The sequence below is a fragment of the Paramisgurnus dabryanus genome, chromosome 15 (genome assembly GCF_030506205.2).
Source record: "Paramisgurnus dabryanus chromosome 15, PD_genome_1.1, whole genome shotgun sequence".
Taxonomy (NCBI): Eukaryota; Metazoa; Chordata; class Actinopteri; order Cypriniformes; family Cobitidae; genus Paramisgurnus; species Paramisgurnus dabryanus.
The window spans coordinates 26,098,921-26,108,689 of record NC_133351.1 but is presented as its reverse complement, the minus strand read 5'-3'; the positions used below and the strand labels follow the sequence as shown (position 1 = coordinate 26,108,689).

Here is a 9,769-nt window from a genome sequence, read left to right as displayed (position 1 = left end):
CGTCAAGCCAGGGCGAGTCCACAATGCAGAGCGACTGAAAGAGCTGCGGAGATCTCGGTGTATGAAAACACAGCCAATAACATGGAGCATATCGGTGACTGAAACGTAAGTGATGTCCGTTCTATTTATTTGAAAATAGCAAGAGATATTTGCATTTCTGGCGTTCAAAACATGTAAGATCGCTTAAAAGAAATTAGCATACTGGAATCTATTTTCACCTGATATGCCCAGCTGCGATATGATGCGAAAAGGTGTGATAATTAGCATTTGGGGTTGTTTATAGATAAATGTTTATCAGGTTATTATAAGACATAACGGTAAACGCAATTGTCTATGCAGTCGTCATCACGCTTTATATACCGTCATGAGTGCATCGACACGTTTTAAAAAAAAGGTTCAGTGTGTTTGACTTCATGCGCCTTTGCGCAGAGCGATCGTCTTATGAAATCAGGGTACCGCGAGAGTAGCACAACTGTCGAATCGCTCTCGCGATATTGTGATGTCATATGCCGAACAGTCTGCGAAGCGCAACATGATTTCGAACACATTTAAGCGTGCAGTTTCTGATGTGCGGGCTTTCAAGATGATCTGATAATGATTTTTGGAGATAAAACTCCACTAAATTGCCTTGTATGTAAAGCATTATGTTTACTCAAAGAGCCAGGCACTAGTAGTTTCTTACAAAACTAAATTGTAATGTGACAGTGATGTTTAGCTTTTGATTCATTTAAATTTTCAAACAGTCTTTGATTTATGGCACTGTTGTTTAATGGCAGGTGCTGAAGAGTTGCATATACAGCTATAGACAAAGGCCTTATGGATGAGTATAAATGTTCCTATTAGATCACAGAAAAGAGGAAACAAAGGAGCAATTTAAGCAGTGTGATGCATTTTCTTATTGTCTTCATGTCTTGTTGTGAGGAATAAAATTATGCTTTAAGAAGGGATCAGGACAACACAGTTTTGCATTGTGTCAGAATAAAAGAGGGCTTGTTTGGGAAACTACAGTGAAAGCCAATAAAAGAGGCCTAAAGCTTTGCAGATTTTAAATAAATTTCCTCGGGTTATATGGGAAGGAACTTGTTCATCTTAAAACTGTCAGTTATGTTGTATTGATCTCCATCTCCCCTTCTCCACCTTTTCAAACATTTATTTGGCTCATTACTGTACATATTTTATTTTCAAGAGCTCAAGCCGCATTTTAAGCTTTGGACCCTCTACAGCCCAACAATTTGTTTACCCAATGATCATGTGAACAGAACGATTGGCTTGATATAAACAGATTTGACATTTAGCATGTTGTTTCTACAACAGTCTGTATCTTTGTTTGAGTACCTCTCACCCCAAGAGGTGGCCATCTGATGTTGTATTGTGGAAAATGTTAACAGAAGGTTTGCCACACACATAATCCACTTGTTGTTGGTCCGATGGTCATAAAAGTGAGTACCTCTCACCCCAAGAGGTGTTTACCGACCATCTGATGTTGTGTTGTGAAAAATGTTAACAAGAGGTTTGCCACACACATAATCCACTTGTTGGTCCAATGGTCATTAAAGTTCATGGATTTTCGCAATAGTTGCCAATGACAGGAATGGTACTCTGTGGATCTCTGCCAATTTGGGCCTGAAATACAAACATAACACACATTTCTTCATCCTTGTTGTGCCTTTTTTCACAACATTAAGATGAGTTTTCAATCATATGAGCAAGTCTGTCATTTGATACAGACAGAATATATACTTTGTTGAAGATAGACAGTGATTGCACACATTTAAAAAAGATTGGCTGTTCATTCATAGAAGAGCAGAATATATTACCCAGCCAGAAGAAGGGATAGAGATGAAAAGAGAGCGTAGATAGTCCTGTTCTCACCCAGACAATGACTCATCACTAAAAAGAGATGGCTGTGTTTATTACTTTGCATAATGACTGCTTTAATGACCGTTTGAGGTGAATCCAATCAGTTTAAACTTGCCTCGTCTTTTTTATTTTTGTTACATGTGCTTAATCTGCATTTACTTTAATCTTCACTTGAATGAGCTAAAGCTTATTGGAAAATTAAGGATTCCCTGTTTCAGCACAAAATTGAAGACTTTGCCCAGATAAAGTATATAGACATTAAAACGCATGATTATCTGAAAATGCAAGAATGAAGCTCCACCCCTAAACCCAAAGTCATTATGGTGACCGTGGTTGTGGCTAGAAGGGATACAGCAAACACAGAAATCTTGTGAAATTTCGCCAGATGACCACTGTTTTTATCCTAATCCGAGCCCAACCCTCAACCCAACATCTCATGATAGTTAGGCGTTTACTGTATCTAGGGCTGCAACAACTAATGGGCTGCAACAACTAATCGATAAAATCACTAATAATCAATAATTTATTTGGTCTGATTAGTTAGTCTGTGATGTCACATGCTCCAACACCTCTGTTGGACAGCGAACACTCGTCCACTTCAAATGTGCGCTTAATGTGTTTCTTTACACGCGAGCTGCACGTTTATCAGGCGCTTCTTCTCACGTGACCGGCTTGGTTAAAAGCACACTTTCGGCAAAGTTCTGAATTGGGCTATTTTTAAACGGTTTTCACATGTTGATGTTTTTCTGCGGGCTAAAGATGGAAGGATTTGGTTCATTAGGTGTTGGTATTTGGGCTGTGAGTAGTCATTGGGATGCTTTTGGACTAGGCATGGGCCGGTTTCAAGGTATACCGAGGTTTTTAAACAGTCAAGGTGTCAAAACCACTAAAACGTTCTGTGATACCGTCTTCAAGGTATAAGCTGTGTTTATACAAAATTCATTAAAGTCATGTGATTGATTTGATGTTTACATTTAATATACATTACAAAACTATTATATATTTTAAAGCTTATTATAATTTAAAGGCTTTACTTTTACCTGGCATTTGAAAATCACACATTTTATTGTTGCAATGGCATTACCGGAACACCGTGAAACTGTGGTATTTTAAACGTTATAAAGGTTATCATAACCCCAGAATCTTATAGCGGCCATATGTCTATTTTGGACTAATGACTTTGAATGGCTATTGGGCTGGTTTTGTTACATGGATCTGGCAACCCTGATCGGACAATGATGGAAGCAAAAGCACAAAAGAGCACTGGTTAATAAAGGTTTCATTTCGGCCCTTTACATAAGTTAGTTTCTATTTGTCTAATTTTTGTTGGGGTTTGATAAAAATAGTTAGAAACAACAAATTAAGCATCTGCTTTTAAAAGTACACTTCTACACATGAATACCCTAATTTAGTGCCTTATTTAGCTTTAATATGTGAATAATCATCAAATTAAGTAAATATTTAAGTTTTATCCAATTAGTCGATTAATGAAATAAATGTTTTCGCCTGATATTTTTCTGCTTGAATAAAGACGAGATCTCTAAAATTGTATGCTAAAATCACAATTACACAACATATTTCTGACCAACAGTTAAACCTGACATCAACTGTACCATTTAGCTTTCAGATTAAATAGCCAAAAAAAAAAACACCTTCATAGAGGCCGCATTAGCAAACTGCCATGCACACAGATTTGCAAGCGCATCACGTGAATGTATAGCCCCTCCCACAGAGAATGTCAGATGATTGAATCTTTTAACTAGAAGGTGGGACTTCATTTGCCAGACCGGCCATATTCGTTGTAATAGCAGTGCTTAATGTTGTAACCCAGTATTTTTGATAAGACCCAAAAAAATTACTGGTTTCTGCATGTATTTTGGTGTGAAAATATGTGAAGTGGACTTAAACATGGTACACTAAAATCATAATCAAAGCCAAATCATTAAAGAATGTTAGCTTATTTTAGACAGCAGTTAAAATCAAGAGTATAACATCAGTTCTGGCAGGCCAAATTAGTCAAGCTCGCATCAGCTCATGGCATCAGGTGCAGCTGGTCAATGCAACCAATAGGAATATCACACATATTAGGCCATGTCCAATTTAAGTTGTCTGTCTTAGCTTCACGTCAGCTACTCAGATGTGCCACGATGTGTTCGTTGAGGCTTAGTAATTATTCTGAAAGTCATTTACAATTACTTTGTTCTATGCAGCTTTTTCTATGCAGGTCATATACTCTATAGGCAACACAGCTATTCCAAGATCATTTGGGTATACAGTACAGTATAACATGCTCCTCTATAAATTAAGGTGCTATACGATGCCATAGAAGAACAATTTTTGGCTGTATGGTTTCATAAAAACCTTTTAACATTTTTAACATTCTAAAGCAGTTTTTTCTGGGAGAAGGTAAGAAAGAAATACATTTTTTAAGAACTTTTTTTTTTTTTGGTGAACCAAAATGGTTTCACATCTATATTTTTAAAAGTGTTGTTGCAAAACTCACCACTCATCTGTGCTCCGGCGAGATGCATTTTGTTTAAGGCGCATTCAGAGACTACTGGCAATACACTTGTTGCTAGGATATATGGGCTCAGCAGCATACTCATTGCAAGTATTCAGGCATCGGCTAGCTTGCTTTATGATCTGTAATGTATAAATAACAAGCTTGTTGTGTAAGGCTACGTAGGCACGTTTTCTACATATATTTTATTTGGATTTGATTTGGAGGAAATGTATCACTGCACTCCCTACTCTGTCTAGGAGTGTTTTGCCCAGAAAAGGTTTGTACCGCCAACTGTTCACCCCAAATAAAACATTTGCCTATATTTTACCCCAAGCCATCCTTAGTATATTACTTTCTTCTTTCAGCTGAACACAAGAGTTGAACGAAATAATATCCTGGCTCGTCCTAGCTTTTTTTTAAGCCAATCCATCATCGAAAAAGAAATCATTATAGGGCTGCACAATGTATCACATGCGTTTGCCATGTGCATCTCATCAGTAAAGCCTGTTCCTTGATTTGTAGTATTGCTTTCAGATGGAGCTGCATTTAATACACCATAGTTCACTGACAACCAGGGAAATTTCCCTTCATTATTGTGGACACATCACTTGTGATAATGAATGCGATATTGGCCATTAAATTATAGAAGCAAAATCATATGCGACATGACACAAAACATGTTATAACAAATAATAAAATAATAAAACAGACATTGAGCTGAAGTGCCACCAGTTTTGATCTAGATGTGTTAACATTAAAAAACGATGTTTCAATCGCTAAATACAAATATACAAATTTTCTCTCACAAACTTATTGTTTCCCTTCAAATCATTTCCAATCTTGGATGAACTATTCATTTAAATATTGCTGTTGTTAAAAATGCTCTGATAATCTAATAATCGAAACTGGGCACAGTTCGCATGAAAAGGTTGCAATGTGAAAGCTGTCATGCGGAGGTGGGAGCACACCGGGGTACCAAACCCAAGACTGCTTAAAGGAGGTGCTCTGAGCTTGGTTGCAATGGAACTGTGGCATGGTTTGCATGAATGTGAAAGCACCTCGGACTCATGCACACTCGTCCAGGAAGCAAAGTAACCTGCGCATGCATTTTAGCCAATGACGTCTATCATTAGTTTCCACAATGCACAATTACCCTGGCAACTGAGGAATTAAGCATTCTATAACACGCATGCGCAGCTGTCGCTCTCTACGGTGCATGATAACACCAACATATTAAAATACTAAAAATATGCTTAGTCACATTGTGTTTTACATCGTCTTTTACGTGCGTGTTGGTGATGACATGATATTAAAGCAAGTGAACTGGGAGTTTGATAGAATCGAGTTTGACAGAATCGAGTTTGAACCATTTTAAGCCTAATAAATCTATAGCTAAAACAACTCTCACTAATTGTCACAAATTTCCTGACTGGTGTTTTGTTTTGCTCTGAGAGGCTGCTGCGTTTGTCACTACACACCACTACATCTTGTTGTACGCTACGTCATACTCTGGAAACGCACTCTCTCATGAAAGTGCGTTGGTCGTACCGGAAGCTAGTTATTTTACTTTGTGAAGTTTTAAACATTTTTCTTACAAAACCACATGATTGCCTGTGAAAGGACTTTATTAACCCCCTGGAGCCATGTGGATTACATCTTTTGGACTTTTTTCAAATCAGAGGCACCATTTACTACCATTATAAAGCTTTGAATAGCCAGGACATTTTCTAATAAAACTTTGATTGTGTTCGTCTAAAAAAAGGTAATCATATACAGTGCATCATATACATGGGTAAATCTCTAGTAGCTATATAAACAGAATATTTTTTAATTATTTGTGTTTAAATAGAATTTTTTAGCAAGTGTTACCACAAACCCTCTGTCCATTACGTTACAATAAATCCCAACTGGGAAAGTGTTTCAGTTAAGTATCAATTTTGTCTCATACGTTTCATATATTCCTTGAAGGAGATAAAAAACAGTGAGAATTGACATACAGCTGTACTGTGAATGTGGGTAGCGTAGTTCAAATATTTTAGTCTTTAAAAGTAGTGTTTGTCATACTGACATCTCTGACTTCTGACACAGTTTCAGACATTGTTGATATCTCCTTTGAAACTATAGAAATGACGTGTGATTTACTGGGGTCTGTTTCTCAGTATCAGAAGTGAATCTTTTGCTCCCCAACTAATCTCGCTAATTTCTATGAGATACAAATTGAGATATTTAAGAGATATATTATTTATGATTTTCTTTTTTTATGGCTCTGCTGAAGTCACTTTAAAATAGCATGCAAATTGACAGTCTCATAAAGCTCATCTGAAAAAAGTGACCCACACTTCCTGATTAAGCAAAAGGTCAGGAAGTGGTTGTTTAAATGTGGTGGAGTATTCAGTAGACTGAATTATCTGTTTTGAATAGTAGGAGGTTCAAGGTCTGTTCATTTAGCTATCCATTTATACAACATAATACAATACTAGCTTACTTGTCTTAAACATACTCGGATACTTTAAATTTTTTTTTTCAAAAAATGGTTTATGTTGTTTAAAACCTGTTTAGACTTCTTTTTTTGTGTTTAGAAGTTAACTTAAAAGTGCCATAGAATAAAAACTGTGTGGGTGTGCAAAAAATCGATTCACATTTGAATCGCGATTCAAGTTTTGCGGATTCAGAATCGATTCATAGAATTCCAAAAATCGATTCATGTATATTTTTTGTAATGCCGTGTTACTATTGTCCTGAAATGAGTTTATATCAGTATTCCCATAGATGGCCAGGGCTCCAGACTGTTACCAAATGGTGGCATTTTGCCACCAAAATTTGAGAGTGTGCCACTGAATTTTACATCCAGTCGCACATTTGCGACCAGTAAATTTGACCTTTTTTTGTGATGTGACACTAAATTTAAAACAGCACATTGTAATTTCTGCACCTATCATCAAAGTGTTTATTAGTAATACAGTGTATTACTTAGTAGAAATGTGAATATTTGGTTAGCATGTTGATTTACGGTGTGTGCCCCTAAATTTTCTGGTTGCCCCCCTAAAATTTTCAGTTGGGGGCCACTGTGCTCCTAGTAACAAAAGTTAGTCTGGAGCCCTGATGGCGCTGCGTCGAATTTACACTGACACCTGCACATTTTTGTCACAGTTTTTCCCACACATTGACTTTACTTGGGCGCGCTGCCAGGGATATTAACAAGTGCCCAAGTATATCTGGCATCAAATTTTGTCTTTTTTGTTTTTCCGTGATGATGACACTCTTTAATAATGGCATTTTGTGTGCGACATGATGAGTTTGGTGTGCGTTCACATGCTCTTTGTTTCTCAATGAATTGGGATACGACGCCAACAAGCTCGTGTCACATTGTATCCTTCATGTTTCTGAACCTGAGCAGAGTTTTAGCATTAGAGGACTTCACGGAGCACCCGCGAACAGTATAGTTCCGGGTTTGTATTTAAAATGGTCAGTCGGGTCCGGGTCAGTCAAAGTTCAATTACTTTGGGTCCCAAGTCCGATTAATATTGTGTGTAAAACCCGAGCCGATCGGAGAATGGCCGTGAGCGTTGACGCGCTAAAGCTCACGTGCAGTTTCAGCGTGCCGACGGTTTCTATGGCGATAACAACTGGCTCTTGTTTTGAAAGTCACGACCACGCACTGGATTTTCTTTCTCCCATCTTTTTTATACTATTATTAATAAGCCATGTCTTTTCTAAAATCTAAAAAGTTTGCACAGAGATGGTAGCAAAAAGACAATGCTTAGCCTATTGCACTGAACAAGCAAAGCTCAAGCTGACTCAAGATTTACAAAACGCAAAGCTGTAATGTAAAGTCCCCTGTCACTGGGACAGCAAGTAGACTTTTGAATCTGAAATAATGAGTGGATTTTGCTTTTTTTAATCATCAAGAGAGAAATAGAAAGAGAGGCACTTTTCCTGCGTCTGCTCTATCTAATATAAATAATAACCATTATAACACCAGTCACATTTATAATCTATAGACCTGCATTGTCTATCATTAATATACTATATTATTGTATTTAATAGAGTTTGATAAAAGGGGTCATCTAATTGCTTCATATCAGTTTTTATTTTTGCATAAAGTAATATCAAACTACATTTAATTTGTTGTGTTTCTTTCCTTTAAAATTGTATATCTACTACAATCAGTCACAGGAAAAAGTAAACTACATCTACATACTGTGAATCATGTTTGAATCGAAAATCAATTTTGAATCAAATCTTGAGCCTAAAATCGGAATCGAATTGAATCGTGAAATTTTCTGAATCGTGCACCCCTAAAAAACTTTATTGACCAAACAATTAGTTGTTCTTTAAAATCTGTATTTTCATCAAATACAGGCTCATATAACCTCTATAAGGTCTGTTTACTAATGTGAGCTATTGGCATGAGCCTCAGAGCAGAGCCAATCAGAGCAGAGCTAAACATTATTATTCATGACCCTTACAAATATAGGGCAAAAATAGACCATTTTATTCAAAGGACAAATCCTAGGGTTATAAATTGAAACGTAAAAAGCATTTCTGAATAATTTTGCACCTTATAAAGTTACGTACCTTCTATGTACATATAAAAGAAAAATTGTTAACATATTATTTCAATGCATTCTTTGGCACCTTTAATTAATATTGTACTCTATGTGCAGTTCTGTTTTCCAAATACTTATCAACTTAAATTAAAAACAGACTGATATTTTATTGGTTAGACAGTAAAACCGTGCCAACCTTATAATGGCTGTGTCTGAAAGCTCTAAAATGCTGCCTTCTGAGGAAGCATTCCAAGGCAGGAAGGCATCAAGGCACGTCCAAATACAATGTTAGGTTTACTTCCTGTCTACTGAGATTCCTTCATGTCCTGTCCCACAATTGTATGCATTGATGTGCACAGAGAATGTGATTGGTCAAGCCTGGTCGAGTTCGACAAAATAAAATTATGGCCAAAATAAAATGATGGCCAAAATAGTTGTGCATTTAATTCAAGAAAGGTGGATCATAGTGAGTGCTATTTTTGTTTGTAAAACTACTTACAAAAATGATCTTAGACAATTCTGGAGTGGCATAAATTCTTTTTAAATAACAGCTGTATATTAAGACATGGAAATGACATTTGATCATTGCCTCGTTATAATGAAATAAAATGAATCCTATCGTTATTTAAGATATTGGTCATATCACCCACTCCTATGGATGCATCTGGCATTAGCTTAAGTTGCTGTTTAAAAAATGTAGATGAGCCACGTGCAAAATAACTTATAAAAATTCTTGCAGTTAATGTGTGTAAATGTCAACATTTATGAGTATGGTAACTGACTGTTGATGACAGCTTTTATTTTTGGTTGCTGTAAACACATTATGGTATGTGTTGTTTATTAAAATCTATTTCTA

The 9,769-nt window shown here is 36.5% G+C and overlaps 1 protein-coding gene across 9 annotated transcripts in view; it reads left to right on the top strand.

Annotated features, from left to right (window-relative positions):
- Positions 1–9,769, top strand: part of inpp4aa (inositol polyphosphate-4-phosphatase type I Aa) — a 34,388-nt gene continuing 24,619 nt past the window's right edge. For all 9 annotated transcript variants that reach the window (XM_065292900.2, XM_065292898.2, XM_065292903.2 and 6 more), the window contains exon 1: positions 1–105. The gene's annotated coding sequence lies outside the window, so the exon portion shown is untranslated. The remainder of the gene's footprint in view (positions 106–9,769) is intronic.